Raw genomic sequence first — 16,656 nt, forward strand, 5'->3', positions numbered from 1 at the left:
AATTGACCAAGGAATTGGCTATTGATCAAGATTTGAGAGATTGAATTACAAGGAATTGTAATTTGATCACTTAAGATTGCCAAGGAGATCAATGAATGCATTGATTGAGGAAGAGATGAAAATGAACTTGATCCGGAGAATGCAACATCTCCTAAGCCCAATGAATTCCCCATTTCTGATCTTACCCATTCTCTTTAAATTCTGTAATCTACTTTTATGAGCATCTTCCCCGTTCGCATTTAAGATTCTGCAATTTACTTTCCGCTATTTACATTCAGCTCTTTATTTCCAGCATTTACGTTTTCTGCTATTTACTTTCCCGCCATTTAATTTTCTGCAAATCTCAAATCTAATTCTGCTTAGTTCAACTAGAACATTCCTCTAATTAAAGTTGCTTGACCAATCAATCCCTGTGGGATTCGACCTCACTCTATTGTGAGTTTTTACTTGACGACAATTTGGTATACTTGCTGAAAGAAAATTGTTGAGAGACAAGTTTTCGTGCATCAAGTTTATGGCGCCGTTGCCGGGATTGATTTTGTATCAACAATGATTAAATTGGAGGATAACTAGATTGAGCATTTTTCTTTTGTTTGATTTAAAATTCTGTTTGAGTAATTTACTTTCAGTTTTAGTTATTTTCTCCCCTTTCCCCTACCCATTTTCTTAGTTGTTTACAATTCAGTCCACTAATCCACTAACTGTTTGATATATTGCATCACTTATACTAACAGCAATTCTAACAGAAATACTTGTTGCATCTATTTCCTTGCTTGTGCCTTGTTGGTTGTATGACAGGGAGAAGAAGCGGGGCTTCAACTTCCTTTGATTCTGAACCTGAGAGGACCTTCTTGAGATTAAGGAGGGAAGCAAGAGGAAAACGAGTAGTTGGTACGGAGGAAGAAGAGGAGTATTTTGAACCAAACATGGATGAAAATATGGAGAACCATCATGAAGAAGAGGCTCACAACCATGGCAGAGAAGGTCTAGCAAATCATGCTGGGCAGGAGAGAAGAGTTTTAGGCTCTTATATCAACCCAAACCCAGGAAACTGTGGGAGTAACATTCAAAAGCCAACCATACATGCCAACAACTTTGAACTAAAGCCATAGCTCATCACCCTTGTTCAGAACAACTATTCATTCGGAGGAGGTGTCCAAGAAGACCCAAACCAATATTTAACCACCATCCTGAGGATATGTGATACTGTGAAGTCTAACGGTGTTCATCCTGACACCTATAGACTACTCTTATTTCCCTTCTCACTCAAGGACAAAGCATCTAAATGGCTGGAGTCCTTCCCGAAGGAGAGCTTAACAACCTGGGAAGATGTGGTGAACAAATTCTTGGCAAGTTTCTATCCTCCTTAAAGAATCAACAGGTTGAGAGCTGAAGTTCAAACTTTCAGGTAACAAGATGGTGAGACTCTCTACGAAGCATGGGAGAGGTTTAAAGACCTGACAAGAAGGTGTCCACCAGATATGTTCAATGAATGGGTGCAGCTACACATTTTCTATGAAGGCCTCTCCTATGAATCAAAGAAGGCAGTAGACCACTCATCCGGGGGATCTCTGAACAAAAAGAAGACCATTGAGGAGGCCATAGATGTCATTGAGACTGTAGCAGAGAATGACTACTTCTATGCTTCTGAAAGAGGCAACACTAGAGGAGTGATGGAGCTAAACAATGTGGATGCACTGCTGGCCCAAAACAAGCTTATTACCAAGCAGCTGGCCGACCTCACCAAGAAGATGGAGAGGAACCAAGTAGCAGCAATCACCACCTCATCAACAACCCAAGAGGGGGTGAATGCAGAGCCAGAAGGTGAGTATGAACAAGCCAACTACATTGGAAACTCACCCAGACAGATCCATGATCCATACTCCAAGACCTACAACCCTGGTTGGAGGAATCACCCTAACTTTGGGTGGGAAAATCAACAAGATCAAGGCCAAGATCAGAGACGTCACAACCCCAACAACCATGCAGCTCACCAATATTCCACACAGAGATCATATCAACACCACCCTAACAACACCTCTCCACATCCATACCAAAACCAAAATAACCCTTCTCATCCATCTAATCCCAACCCACCATTATATGATGACAGACTCTCAAGGATTGAGACTCTACTTGAAGGCATATGCAAGGAGATTCATGATAACAAGGTGTTCAAGGAGGAGGTGCGAGCCAATATCAAGAATCAGGGAGACACCATCAAGAGGCTGGAATTTCAAGTGGGATACCTCTCCGAGCAGATTCCCAAACCTACAGACAGCTTCCCAAGTGACACAGAGAAAAACCCGAGAGGTGAAGCAAAGAAAGTAAGATGGGAAGATTGCAAGATGGTCACTATATGTGATAAGGAGACCCAAGACGAACCGAACAAACCATTAGAACAACTTGGAGATACATCAGCAGAGAAACAGGAAGAGGAGCACCAAGCACCCAAAATTTCACAGAAGGAGCTGATAAGACTCTATGCACCTTTTCTCCAATTACTCAATGGTGGTGTAGAGAAGAGAATATACTCAAGGTTTCTTGACATATTTGCATCTCTCCATGTAAACATACCATTCATCAAGGCCCTCCAACAAATGCCCTCATACATTAAGTATATGAAGGAGCTGCTGACCAGGAAAAGCTCACTCAAATAAGGACAAACAATAGTGATGAATAAGGAGTGCAGTGCTCTCATTCAACCAGAGCTGCCTACAAAAAGGAAGGACCCAGGGAGTTTTCATATCCCCTGTGCCATAGAAGAAATAATGTTTGACAAAGGACTCTGTGATCTGGGAGCAAGCATCAACTTAATGCCTTTATCCCTTATGAAGAGGCTGTAGATCAATGAGATAATACCCACAGATGTAGTATCAGACTGGCTGACAAAACTCAAAAACAAGCAGTAGGAGTGGTTGAAAATGTGCTGGTGAAGGTTGGAAAATACTTTCTACCCACAGACTTTGTCATATTGGACATAGAAGAGAGTCATCTCCACCCAATCATACTGGGAAGACCATTCCTAGCTACAGCCAGAGCACTTATAGATGTGGAGTGAGGGGAGCTAATTTTGAGGATCCATGATGAACAACTCACTTTCAATGTTTTCAAGCCCTCACAAGAAACAGATCAAGAGAACAAAGAACCAAGGAAAGATCACAGTGAGATACTGAAGGAAGAAACAAGGACTAAAGCACAACTAGCACATCTGGGAATCCCCTTGGTTGATGAACAAGGCAATCAGTAGCTGTCACAGCTCAAGAAAAATCAGGAGGAACCTAAACCACCAAAGTTATATGAGACCAGCAACAAAATCTCCTTGGAAGAGGAGGTCACAAAGAGCAAGGCAACATTAAAAGGAACAAAGAAGAAGGCACCTAGGAGGTGGAGGAACAAGAAGATCCCTATAGAGGACTTTTCTCCAGGGGATAAAGTGATCTCAGCTTACTTCCCAGCTATCCCCCCCGATCTTCCCACCATCCCATCTCAGCTACCTAAAATTTTTACCATCAACAGAGTTCTCTCCTTAGAACATGTGGAGATCCTTGATGAAGCCAATGGAGATAGATTTACTGCAAGGGGGAGGACTTGAAGCACTACCAACCACCCTGACAAAGGAAAACGTCAAGCTAGTGACGCTAAAAGAGCGCTTCATGGGAGGCAACCCATGTTTTATATGATTTTAGAATAGTGAATAATGCAAGAGTTCATGAAATCAAAATCAACTTTGACATGCACTTAAACATATCCTTGTATGCAGCACATAGTGAAGAACAAGTTTGGTGCTCAAGGCAAACTAAGAGAACATAAATGTAACCCATATTATGTCACTCTTAAGGCCTTGAACAAATCCTTTACACCACATGACACCAAACTAAGTTTGGTGTCACCAATGTTGCATACATGGACATTCAGTTAGTCAGTTGGTTTGTTCTCATGAATAAGCAAAATTGTTTATTTTTGCCGCCACTATCCACACATTTAATAATCACATTTTTGTTATTTTGTAGGAAAATCGATGGGACAATTGAAAGGAGAAGTCTCGGCCACTTCATGAAGGGGGAGTACACACTTGTCTTCAAGGGGAATACATTGGAAAATGTGGCCATGCAACATTGGAAGAAGGATACCTTGGAGACCGAACCAATTCCTTCATAAAGTTGATGATCCTTGTGCTCATTCCATGCAAAACTCCAACCGTCCATCAAACAACCACTCCATCAATCCACACCTTTCATTCACTCACCACTTCTCTATATAAGTGATTTTAGTCCCCACCCCTTCCACATCCGAAATTCCCATCCTTTGTACTTCACATTCCAACAGTTCTCCAAACTTCTCATTCTCGAATTCCCACACTCCTTCTTTTCACTACACCCTATCCTAACCAACCGAATTCCTCATCTAACCATACCTTCCACCTCCTTCACACATCAACTCCTACTCATGGCATCATCAAACTCCAAGAGGCAAAAGAGGAAGGAACTGGTGGAGAGCATTCCTTTCGATGAGAGGAGATTCAAAACTGCATTCCATGAACTCGAATTTGAACGGATAAAGCTCAAGAAGATACTGCTTGAGTTAACATTCCAAATTGACGAGGATGAGTGCCCACAGATTCAAGAGAAGATTGAACAAAGGGGTTGGCAAAGGCTTACGAACCCAGAGGGGAAGATAAATGCAAACCTCATCAAAGAGTTCTATGCAAATGTGGTCAGAAAAGATAAAACCAAGGCCCCCACTTTCAAAAGTTACGTAAGAGGGAGAGAGGTAGATTTCAGCCCCAATGCTATAACAAGGACTCTTCAGTTGAAATCACCACATTTTGATGAGCCTAGTTATCATGCAAGAATAAGCAAGAGCCCTGACAATGATGAACTCACCGAAATCGTGACCGACATATTTGTGTACCAGGAGCTGATTGGGTACGAGATTCCAAAAGGAAACCCAAGTTCATTAAGAGAGGGAACCTCACTCCTGAAGCAAAGGGGTGGTTCGAAATTGTAAGAAGATCCATCCTCCCCGCCGGGAACAACTCAGAGGTGAATCTCAAGAGAGCCACAATGGTGCACTGCATACTCAAAGGAGGAGAGATCAAGGTTCATGAACTCATAGCCAAAGGCATTAGGAAGAGAGCCGAGAAAAGCGATTCTAGAGGAAAGTTAGGCTACCCCAGCACTATTTTCCGACTATGTGACAAAGCTGGAGTGGTGTTTGAAGATGAGGACCCCGAGTGGATAAAAGAGGGTATCCCAATTACTGTCCGGCGTATGCATGCTATTACATCTCCCCTACCTCAACGAAGGATAAGAAAGAGGGTAGCCCAGCAAATTGTAGAAGGGCAAAACCCAGAGGAGCAAGCCGCAGCCACCTTGAACATGCACCAATTACAAGAAGCCATTGATGGCTTATCTAGGCAATATTGGGAGAATCAAGAGGCACAGAAGGAACTTCAATTATAGATGATGGGCCGTCAAGAGGAATCACTCTCGAGAGGGATGAATCAACAAGGGGAGTGGCAGAAGCAAATGATGGAGCAGCAATTGGAACAAGGAAAATAATAGGGTGAATCCTTCCACAGGATAGAACAAAGGCAAAATGAACAACAAGAATCTATCCAGAAGCTAATCAACATCCAAGCACATCAAGGTGCACACATACATGAGATGCATCGAAAACAAATAGAACAAGCAGAACTCTTTGACGAGCACAGGGCATTCTTTGAAGGGGTTTACATGAGTGAAAGTGGAAATCATGTAAACATGCTAGCCAGGCTCGGATACTTAGTCGGACAGCTACCTATAGTACATCCAGGAATCACAAAATATGACGAAGTGAAGGATGAGTTAGCACGAGAAGAAAGAGAAAGGGTGGAGAAGAGTCATGAATCAGTAAGGAAGGCACTTGAAGACTGGAAAAGAGCCAAACTAGCACGGATACAAGGAAGCACAAGTGGACGCAAAGAGGACAAACAGGAAGGAGAGCGCGAACAACCCCATGAGTAAAAGGTGGTGGAGTTCCCTCATTGTTCCATTTTTCTTTTTCAAGTCTTTTAAATAAGGAAAATCATGTATGAAATAGAACATGCTTCCATAGTAGCTTAGGAATTTTCAATTCTGTTTTTAAGTTTGTTTTTGCTTAGATCTATGCTTGCTAGTCAAGTTGCCTATTTTTATTTTCACCTTGTTTACTTGTATGCTTGTCCTTTTAAGTTAAATAAAAAGAGAATGTGTGTGATAAAAAACCAGAGTGGAGTTCATATTGTGGAGTAAGTTCCTAAGTTTGTGGTATGGTAATAGATTAGCTAAGTTGGTTCACCAATAAGGTGGGAAGGCAACTATCTATCCGGAATCATATGCTTGAAACACACCCCATGAGACTAGCTAAATAACAAGAAACAAGAAAGAAAAAGGAAAAGAACAATAAGTGTTGAAAAAGAAAGAAAAGTTAATAAAGAATAAGGCTAGGCACCATTTTCGCTATTTACATTCAGCTCTTTATTTCCAGCATTTACGTTTTTTGCTATTTACTTTCCCGCCATTTAATTTTTTGCAAATCTCAAATCTAATTCTGCTTAGTTCAACTAGAACATTCCTCTAATTAAAGTTGCTTGACCAATCAATCCCTGTGGGATTCGACCTCACTCTATTGTGAGTTTTTACTTGACGACAATTCGGTATACTTGCCGAAAGAAAATTGTTGAGAGACAAGTTTCCGTGTATCACTCATCTCAACCACTATCAATTCATAATTTACATTCCGAACTCATTAGTTCATTAGTTTCTCAATTCATATATTATTCTTCCTTCTCTTTCCACCAAACCCATCTTCAGTACACCAGAAACCTAAGCCTTTGTTCTCTAACCCTTCAAGGTAATAACAAATAATTCCACCCAATACCTTCTCTATGTTTTAACATCCAAAAATAAGACAAAAAGTCTTAAATAGGTGTCACATAAGTTTACAAGCTTGTTGGGAAGTTGAAACAGTTAAAAACAAGAATTTAGTTGAAAAATAGGGCATGTGTGTACGCACAGGGGGGTGTGTGCGCACGCCCAGGAGGATTTTCAAAATGTGTACGTACGCACAAGTGTAAAATTTTCCAATTCTATTTGCTCGCACAAGGCGTGCAAATGCCCTTAATAGAATGCACCTTCCAACGTGTGTGTGCGCATAGCTTGCAAAACCTTGTTGGTTGTGTGTGCGTACGGGTCGTGCTAACGCTCTCAACAGCAAGCCTTCCCCTGTGTGTGCGTACGCACAAGGCTGTGCGTGCGCACAGGTTCAAAAACTCACAGGGGTATGCGTGTGCACACAAACCAGAGTTCACAAATTCTGTAGCATTCACAGAATTCAGATTTTGACACCAAACTTTGAATGATCATAACCTCCACCAAAAAATCCATTTCCTACAAACTTTATATCCATTTAAATATTTTTCAATGAACTTTAATTTAAAGCAAATTTCAACAAACTTTGAAAATTGAGGCTCAAGTTATGATTCGTCAAAGTTCACCAAAAATATATTTTTACCAAATTTTCACAAGGTTCTCAATTTTCAAATTTCACAACCAAAACCAAACCAAAACCACATTAACTCCATCTGATGACAAGTCATCTTAGGCTAGTTTCACAAGCTTTTTCAGTCATTTTTACTAAGTTTTCATGCATTTCTTAGGTAATAAGTAAGTGTTTGAATAAGAATTTCATGATTATCTTGATTCAATCGAACATTGTTAATTTTATGCATTAGCATGAGATTTATGCAAGGTTTATTTGATTTTTATGAAATGATGCAAATCTTATGATTTTGGCAAGGTTTTGATTGCATATGTTTGATTGCTAACAGATGAAAAGAGGCAAGGAAAGATGCAGGGCAGCACTACACTCAATTTCAAAGAACGCTACGCTCTCTAGCGACGCGCACACGTACAGGACGCTTACGCGTAGGGCAAGAATGTTGGAAGATCCACGTGTACGCGTGGATGACGCGTACGCGTGGGTATGATTTGCGCTCGTTACAAAAAAGAGCGCTACGTTCTTCAAACGAGCGCCTGCGAGAATTTTCAAATTTGGGATTCAAAGTTGGCAATCGACGCGTACGCGTGACTGATGCGTATGCGTCGGTGTGATTTTTTATGAACAAGCACGCGCATGCATGAATGAAGATACAGCGTGGAAGTGGTGTTTTGCAATCCACGCGTATGCGTAGGTGATGCGTACGCATGGGTAGCGTTCTTTGCACGAACGCTACGCTCGTTTGGAGAGTGCTGCCAGGGGAGGCGTGGGCGTGCATCACGCGTACGAGTGACATGGGCTACAGAGAGAAATGACACGCATGCGTATGTGACACGTACGCGTCGATAGTGCAAAAATGAAGAATGACGTGCACGCGTGGGAACGCGTACGCGCCGATGCCTGAGCACTCCATTCTCTTTGAGAATGCTACGTTCTCCTGGGAAGCATCACCACCTTATTAGTTGAAGACCCATTCTGACTTACCTCAACAAAGGCCAGAAAAGCCCAATCCAAGTACTGGAAGACTGAATTGGAAAGTATATAAATAGAGGAGAATTTGATTTGTAAAAGAGGCTGGCTGGCAGATCTGGAAGGCCAGTGAGGCAGAGACCCCAATTGGGGAATTCTGCATTCTTTGTATTTTCCTTTTCTGCAATTTCTCTATTTTCTGTTTTGATTTGAGCAATGATGAACTAAACCCCAAATTCATTAGGGGGAGGAGCTCTATTGTAATCATTATGGATCAATGAAATTCTTCTTCTTCTCAATCCGCTTATGTAGCTATAGGATAGCTTCTGTTTTGATTGTGAATTATTCACTCCGGAAGGGGGTTTAATTCAATTGAATGTGGGTGTGAGCCTCGGAAGGGGAATCACCTACATTAGAATTGGAGCTCTATCCTTCACTACTCTCTTGATCAACACTATTCAGGAGGAATTGAGATCTTGAGAGTTAGTGTGGCTTATGGATAAGAGAATGTGCTCTAACTCTTCTCATGACAATTAGATCAAGGAATTGGCAAGATTGATTGTGATAAGAGAGATTGGATTGCCAAGAAATTGGGATCTAATCAATTTCAATCCGCCATAGATCTACTCATATGATTGAAAAAGGAGTTGAGACTCAATTGGTTCATGATGGATTATGATATCTCCAATCCCTGATGAATCATTTTCTTTGATTTTCCATACTTTAGATCTCTCTGAATTTACTTCCATTGTTATTTCTGTTTTAAGTCCCAGCACCCAATTCCCTTTTAGAATTTATGCAATTTTACTTTCCTGCACTCTAAGATTCTGTCATTTACATTTCTTACAATTTAAGATTAAGCTCTTTTAATTTCTTGTTCTCTAAGTGTCTGCAATTTACTACTCCTGTAATTTAAGATTCTGCCAATTTACTTTCTACACTTTAATTTCTTGCAATGTATATTCTGTCAATCAAGTCTCACTCAAAACACCAACTGTTAGCTTAATTTGATTTATCACTCAACTAAAATTGCTTGATCCATCAATCCCTGTGGGATCGACCTCACTTTTGTGAGTTTTACTACTTGATGCGACCTGGTACACTTGCCGATTAATTTGTGTGGAAACGATTTTCCCTCATCAAGTTTTTGGCGCCGTTGCCGGGGATTGATTTAGATCGACAATGATTAAGTAGGTGATATTCTAGATTAAGCAATTTTCTTTTGTTTTTCTTTTAAGCATATTAACTGTTTGACACACTGTGTCACCTAACCCTCTAACGACATTCTAGCATTAGAATGTCCATCTTTTATTTGGTTTGTTTGTGATTGTACAAGTCATGGAGGATGAGGTGCATGAAGAAGGAGTGACCAACAATGGCCAACCTGCAAGAAGGGTGTTGTCCTCTTATACAATCCCCAATCCTAGACACTATGGGAGCAGCATCCTCACCCTAAATGTTCATGCAAATGACTTTGAGTTGAAGCCTCAACTAATCACCTTGGTGCAGAACAATTGTGCTTATGGAGGTGGCCCTTTTGTAGACCCCAACCAACATTTGTCTGTTTTCTTGAAAATTTGTGAAACTGTCAGGACAAATAGGGTACATCCTGACATCTACAAATTACTTCTATTCCCATTTTCCTTGAGGGGAAATGCTACCCAATGGCTAGAAACCTTTTCCAAGGAGAGCATCAACAATTGGGAAGATTTAGTGAGCAAATTCCTAGCCAAATTCTACCCACCTCAGAGAATCATTAGATTGAAGACAGAAGTGCAAACATTCACTCAAATAGATGGAGAATCACTTTATGCGGCCTGGGAGAGATACAAAGCCCTGATCAGGAGGTGTCCACCTAAAATATTTAGTGAATAGGACAGACTTCAAAATTTCTATGAGGGCTTGACTCTAAAAGCTCAAGAGTCCCTGGATTACTCTGCAGGAGGTTCACTGTAGCTAATGAAGACAGCTGAAGAAGCTCAGAATCTCATAGAAACTGTGACCAACAACCAATACTTTTATGCTCATCAAAGGCAATGCCAACCAGCTCCCAAGAAAGGTGTCTTAGAGCTTGAAGGTGTGAACACTATCTTGGCACAAAATAAATAGATGCATCAACAAATTCAGCAACAAATAGAGATGATGGCCAAGAGAATTGATGGACTGCAACTTGCTGCAGTGAATACACAAAGCCAATCTCAAATCTCACATGGATGAAATCAATCTGAAGAAGGTTTTGGGACATTCAATTATGAGCAACAAGGCCTTGAGCAGGTGCAATACATGAATAACGTCTCAAGTTCATTCCAATATAACTTCTATGGTGATGCACACAATCCATCCTGGAGGACTCATTCTAACTTGAGGTGGGGTGAGCACCAGAATCAAGGACAAAGGGACTTCAACTCTAACAGCTTTAGCAATACAAACAAGCACAATCAACCCCCTACTAACAACAACCATTACACACAACCACAAAGCACACACATTCAACCCCATCACACTTCACAATTTCCCCAAAACAACTTCTCCACAACACTATTTAACCTATAAAACAACCCCTCTAATATCTCAAACAACTGCCACCAACAACCATCACAACCCACACAGCCATATCCAGAATCTCATAGGATCTCTGACTTAGAAATGTTGATGGAGAAACTCGTCAAAACACAAGAGATGGCCAGACAAGACCAAGAAGCTTCAATAAAAAATCTTGAGAGACAAATGGAATAAATGGCTAAACAAATCACAGAGATAGGTGAGAAGCAAGCAAAAGCCTTCCCTTGTGCCACTGAAGACAACCCAAGAGACAAAGAAAAAGCTACAAAGTGGGAGGAGTGTAAAGCAATCACAATGGAAAGTGAGAAGACTATGGAAAAAGAAGCCATCATTCAGAAAGAACACAACAGAGAAGTTCCACAAGAAGAGACAGAGGAGAGAAGTGAAGAGGATTAGAAAACCAAAAATGCACAAATCTCAAAGGGAGACAAAAATATCCTTGAACTACAGCTACAAGAGAAGAAGGAAGGGGTGAAACCATATGTCCCCAAACTTCCATACCCTCAAAGGTTCAAGAAAAAAAATAAGGATAAGCAATACTCAAAATTTCTTGGACATATTCAAGACACTCAGCATTAATATTCCTTTCTTAAAAGCACTTGGACAGATGCCATTATATGCCAAATTTATGAAAGAAGTGCTAACAAAGAAAAGATCCTTGAAGGAGGGACAAATTGTTGAGATGACAATGGAGTGTAGTGCTTTTCTCCAAAGAGGTTTACCAGAGAAGAAAGATGATTGGTGCATGAAATTGTGATCTCAGGCAACGGCGCCAAAAACTCTGTACGCACGTCTTAATAAATCGTTTTTCATTCACAACTTCGATACAACTAACCAGCAAGTGCACTGGGTCGTCCAAGTAATAAAACCTTACGTGAGTAAGGGTCGATCCCACGGAGATTGTTGGTATGAAGCAAGCTATAGTCACCTTGTAAATCTCAGTCAGGCGGATAATAATTGATTATGGAGTTTTCGAAAATAAATAATAGATAGACAGAAAATAAAGATAGAAACACTTATATATATATCATTGGTGAGAATTTCAGATAACAGAGATGCTTTCGTCCCTCTGAACTTCTGCTTTCCTACTGTCTTCATCCAATCAGTCCTACTCCTTTCTATGGCTGGCTTTATGTAAGGACATCACCATTGTCAATGGCTACTTTTCATCCTCTCTGGAAAATGGTCCGATGCGCTGTCACTGCATGGCTAATCGTCTGGAGGCATCATCGTGGTCAATGACTGCATCCTATCCTCTTGTGAAAATGGTCCAAATGCTCTGTCACAGCACGGCTAATCATCTGAGGTTCTCGATCATACTGGAATAGGATTCACCCTCCTTTTGCATCTGTCACTACGCCCAGCACTCGCGAGTTTGAAGCTCGTCACAGTCATTCAATCCCAGAGCCCTACTCGGAATACCACAGACAAGGTTTAGACTTTCCGGACTCTCATGAATACCGCCATCAATCTAGCTTATACCGCGAAGATTCTGATTAAGAGATCCAAGAGATAATCATCCTATCTAAGGTGGAACGGAAGTGGTTGTCAGGCATGCGTTCGTGGGGGAATGATGATGATTGTCACGTTCATCACATTCATGTTGAAGTGCGAATGAATATCTTAGAAGCGGAATAAGTTGAATTGAATAGAAAAACAGTAGTACTTTGCATTAATTCATGAGGAACAGCAGAGCTCCACACCTTAATCTATGGAGTGTAGAAACTCTACCGTTTGAAAAATACATAAGTGAAAGGTTCAGGCATGGCCGAATGGCCAGCCCCCATGATCTAAGAACCAGACGTCCCAAGATGTCTAATACAATAGTAAAAAGTCCTATTTATACTAAACTAGCTACTAGGGTTTACAGAAGTAAGTAATTGTTGCATAAATCCACTTCCGGGGCCCACATGGTGTGTGCTTGGGCTGAGCTTGAATGTTACACGTGCAAAGGCTCTTTCTGGAGTTGAACGCCAGGTTGTAACGTGTTTCTGGCATTCAACTCTGGTTCGTGACGTGTTTCTGGCGTTTAACTCCAGACAGCAGCGTAGAACTGGCGTTCAACGCCCTTTTACGTCATCTAAATTCGGCCAAAGTATAAACTATTATATATTGCTGGAAAGCCCTGGATGTCTACTTTCCAACGCAATTGAAAGTGCGCTGTTTTGAGTTCTGTAGCTCCAGAAAATCCACTTTGAGTGCAGGGAGGTCAGAATCCAACAGCATCAGCAGTCCTTCTTCAACCTCTGAATCTGATTTTTGCTCAAGTCCCTCAATTTCAGCCAGAAAATACCTGAAATTATAGAAAAACACACAAACTCATAGTAAAGATCAGAGTTCAGATAGTGTTATTGATTCTCCTAGTTTAGTATGTTGATTCTTGAACACAGCTACTTTATGAGTCTTGGCCGTGGCCCTAAGCACTTTGTTTTCCAGTATTACCACCGGATACATAAATGCCACAGACACATAATTGGGTGAACCTTTTCAGATTGTGACTCAGCTTTCCTAAAGTCCCCAATTAGAGGTGTCTAGGGTTCTTAAGCACACTCTTCTTTTGCTTTGGACCTTGACTTTAACCGCTCAGTCTCAAGTTTTCACTTGACACCTTCACGCCACAAGCACATGGTTAGGGACAACTTGGTTTAGCCGCTTAGGCCATGATTTTATTCCTTTAGGCCCTCCTATCCACTGATGCTCAAAGCCTTGGGATCCTTTTTATTTACCCTTGCCTTTTGGTTTTAAGGGTTATTGGCTTTTTGCTCTTGCCTCTTGGTTTTAAGAGCTTTTGGCTTTTTCTGCTTGCTTTTTCTTTTTCTTTTTTTTTCTTTTTTCGCCTATATTTTTTTCTGCAAGCTTTGTTCTTTGCTGCTTTTTCTTGCTTCAAGAATCATTTTTATGATTTTTCAGATTATCAAATAACATGTCTCCTTGTCATCATTCTTTCAAGAGCCAACATATTTAACATTCTTAAACAACTTCAAAAGACATATGTACTGTTCAAGCATTCATTCAGAAAATAAAAAGTATTGTCACCACATCAATATAATTAAACTAAGTTCAAGGATAAATTCGAAACTCATGTACTTCTTGTTCTTTTGAATTAAAACATTTTTTCATTTAAGAGAGGTGATGGATTCATAGGACATTCATAACCTTAAGACAAAGTTACTAAATACTAATGATCATGTAATAAGACACAAACTTAGATAAGCACTTAACATAGAAAACGAAAAACAGAGAATGTAAGAGCAAGGAATGAGTCCACCTTAGTGATGGTGGCGTTTTCTTCTTGAGGAACCAATGATGTCCTTGAGCTCTTCTATGTCTCTTCCTTGTCTTTGTTGCTCCTCCCTCATTGCTTTTTGATCCTCTCTAATTTCATGAAGGACGATGGAGTGCTATTGATGTTCCACCCTTAGTTGTCCCATGTTGGAACTTAATTCTCCTAGGGAGGTGTTGATTTGCTCCCAATAGTTTTGTGGAGGAAAATGCATTTGAGGCATCTCCAGGATCTCATGGTGATGAGCTTCATGCATCTCTTGAGATCCATGAATGGGCTCTCTTGCTTGCTCCATCCTTTTCTTAGTGATGGGCTTCTCTTCCTCAATGGGAATGTCTCCTTCTATGAAAGCTCCAGCTGAGTAACATAGATGGCAAATAAGATGAGGGAAAGCTAGCCTTTCCATGGGGGAGGACTTTTCGGCTATTTTGTAGAGTTCAAGGGAGATGACTTCATGAACTTCTACTTCCTCTCCAGTCATGATGCTATGAATCATGATGGCCCGATCCACAGTAACTTCAGATCGGTTGCTAGTGGGGATGATGGAGCATTGGATGAACTCCAACCATCCTCTAGCCATAGGCTTGAGGTCCAGTCTTCTTAGTTGAACCGGCTTGCTTTGGAGTCAATCTTCCATTGAGCTCCTTCCACACATATGTCCATGAGGACTTGGTCCAACCTTTGATTAAAGTTGACCCTTCTAGTGTAGGGGCGTGCATCTCCTTGCATCATAGGCAAGTTGAATGCCAACCTCACATTTTCCGGACTAAAATCTAAGTATTTCCCCCGAACCATTGTAATATAATTCTTTGGATTCGGGTTCTTACCTTGATCATGATTCCTTGTGATCCATGCATTAGCATAGAACTCTTGAACCATTAGAATTCCAACTTGTTGGATGGGGTTTGTTAGAACTTCCCAACCTCTTCTATGGATCTCATGTCGGATCTCCGGATACTCATTTCTCTTGAGTTTGAAAGGGACCTCGGGGATCACCTTCTTCTTGGCCACAACATCATAGAAGTGGTCTTAATGAGCTTTGGAGATGAATCTTTCCATCTCCCATGACTCAGAGGTGGAAGTTTTTGTCTTCCCTTTCCCTTTTCTAGAGGATTCACTGGTCTTGGGTGCCATCAATGGTAATGGAAAAACAAAAAGCTTATGCTTTTACCACACCAAACTTAGAATATTGCTCGCCCTCGAGCAAGAGAAGAAAGAATAGATGAAGAAGAAGAAGAAAATATGGAGAAGAGGAGAGAGAGATGTGTTTCGGCCAAGAAGGGGAAGAGAGGGTTGTTTTGTGTGAAAATGAAGAAGAATGGAGGGCTTTATATAGGGAAGGGAGGAGGGGTAAGGTTAGGCCATAAGGGTGGGAAATTGATTATGAATTTTGAAGGTAGGTGGGGTTTATGTGGTAGGTTTATGGAGAAGAGTGGATGGATGTGAGTGGTGAAGTGGTGATAGGGAAGAGAGATTGAGGTGATTGGTGAAGAGTTTTGGGGAAGAGTGTTTATTGGGAAGAGAGGATGAACATTGAGAAGAGGGAAGAGAGTGAGTGGTGGTAGGTGGGGATCCTGTGGGGTCCACAGATCCTGAGGTGTCAAGGATTTGCATCCCTGCACCCACTAGGCATGTAAAATGCCTTTGCATGCAATTCTGGCGTTTAAACGCCGACTTGATGCTTGTTCTGGGCGTTCAACGCCCAGATGCAGCATATTTCTGGCGTTGAACGCCAGCCAGATGCTTGTTTCTGGCGTTCAGCGCCAGCTCTTCTTTACTGTGCATTTCTGGCGTCTGGACGCCAGGATGCTGCTTGTTTCTGGCGTTCAACGCCAGAAACATGCTCTGTTCTGGCGTTGAACGCCAGCCAGATGCTCCTTACTGGTGTTTAAACGCCAGTAAGATCCTCCTCCAGGGTGTGATTTTTCTTCTGCTGTTTTTGCTTTTAGCAGCTTGCACCCCAAAGATTCCTAGTCTCTCTATTACAGAGAGGGGCATGAGGTTTATTTCTGACCCAAGGTCACATAGAGCTTTCTCAAAGGTCATGGTGCCTATGGTACAAGGTATTAGGAACTTTCCAGGATCCTGTTTCTTTTGAGGCAATGTCAGTTGATCCAAATCACTCAGTTCATTGGTGAACAAGGGAGGTTCATCTTCCCAAGTCTTAATACCAAATAATTTGGCATTCAGCTTCATGATTGCACCAAGGTACTTAGTAACTTGCCCCTCAGTAACATCCTCATTCTCTTCAGAAGAGGAATACTCATCAGAGCTCATGAATGGCATAAGGAGGTTTAATAGAATCTCTATGGTCTCTAGTT

The sequence above is a fragment of the Arachis ipaensis genome, chromosome B08 (assembly GCF_000816755.2).
Source record: "Arachis ipaensis cultivar K30076 chromosome B08, Araip1.1, whole genome shotgun sequence".
NCBI classification, from domain to species: Eukaryota; Viridiplantae; Streptophyta; class Magnoliopsida; order Fabales; family Fabaceae; genus Arachis; species Arachis ipaensis.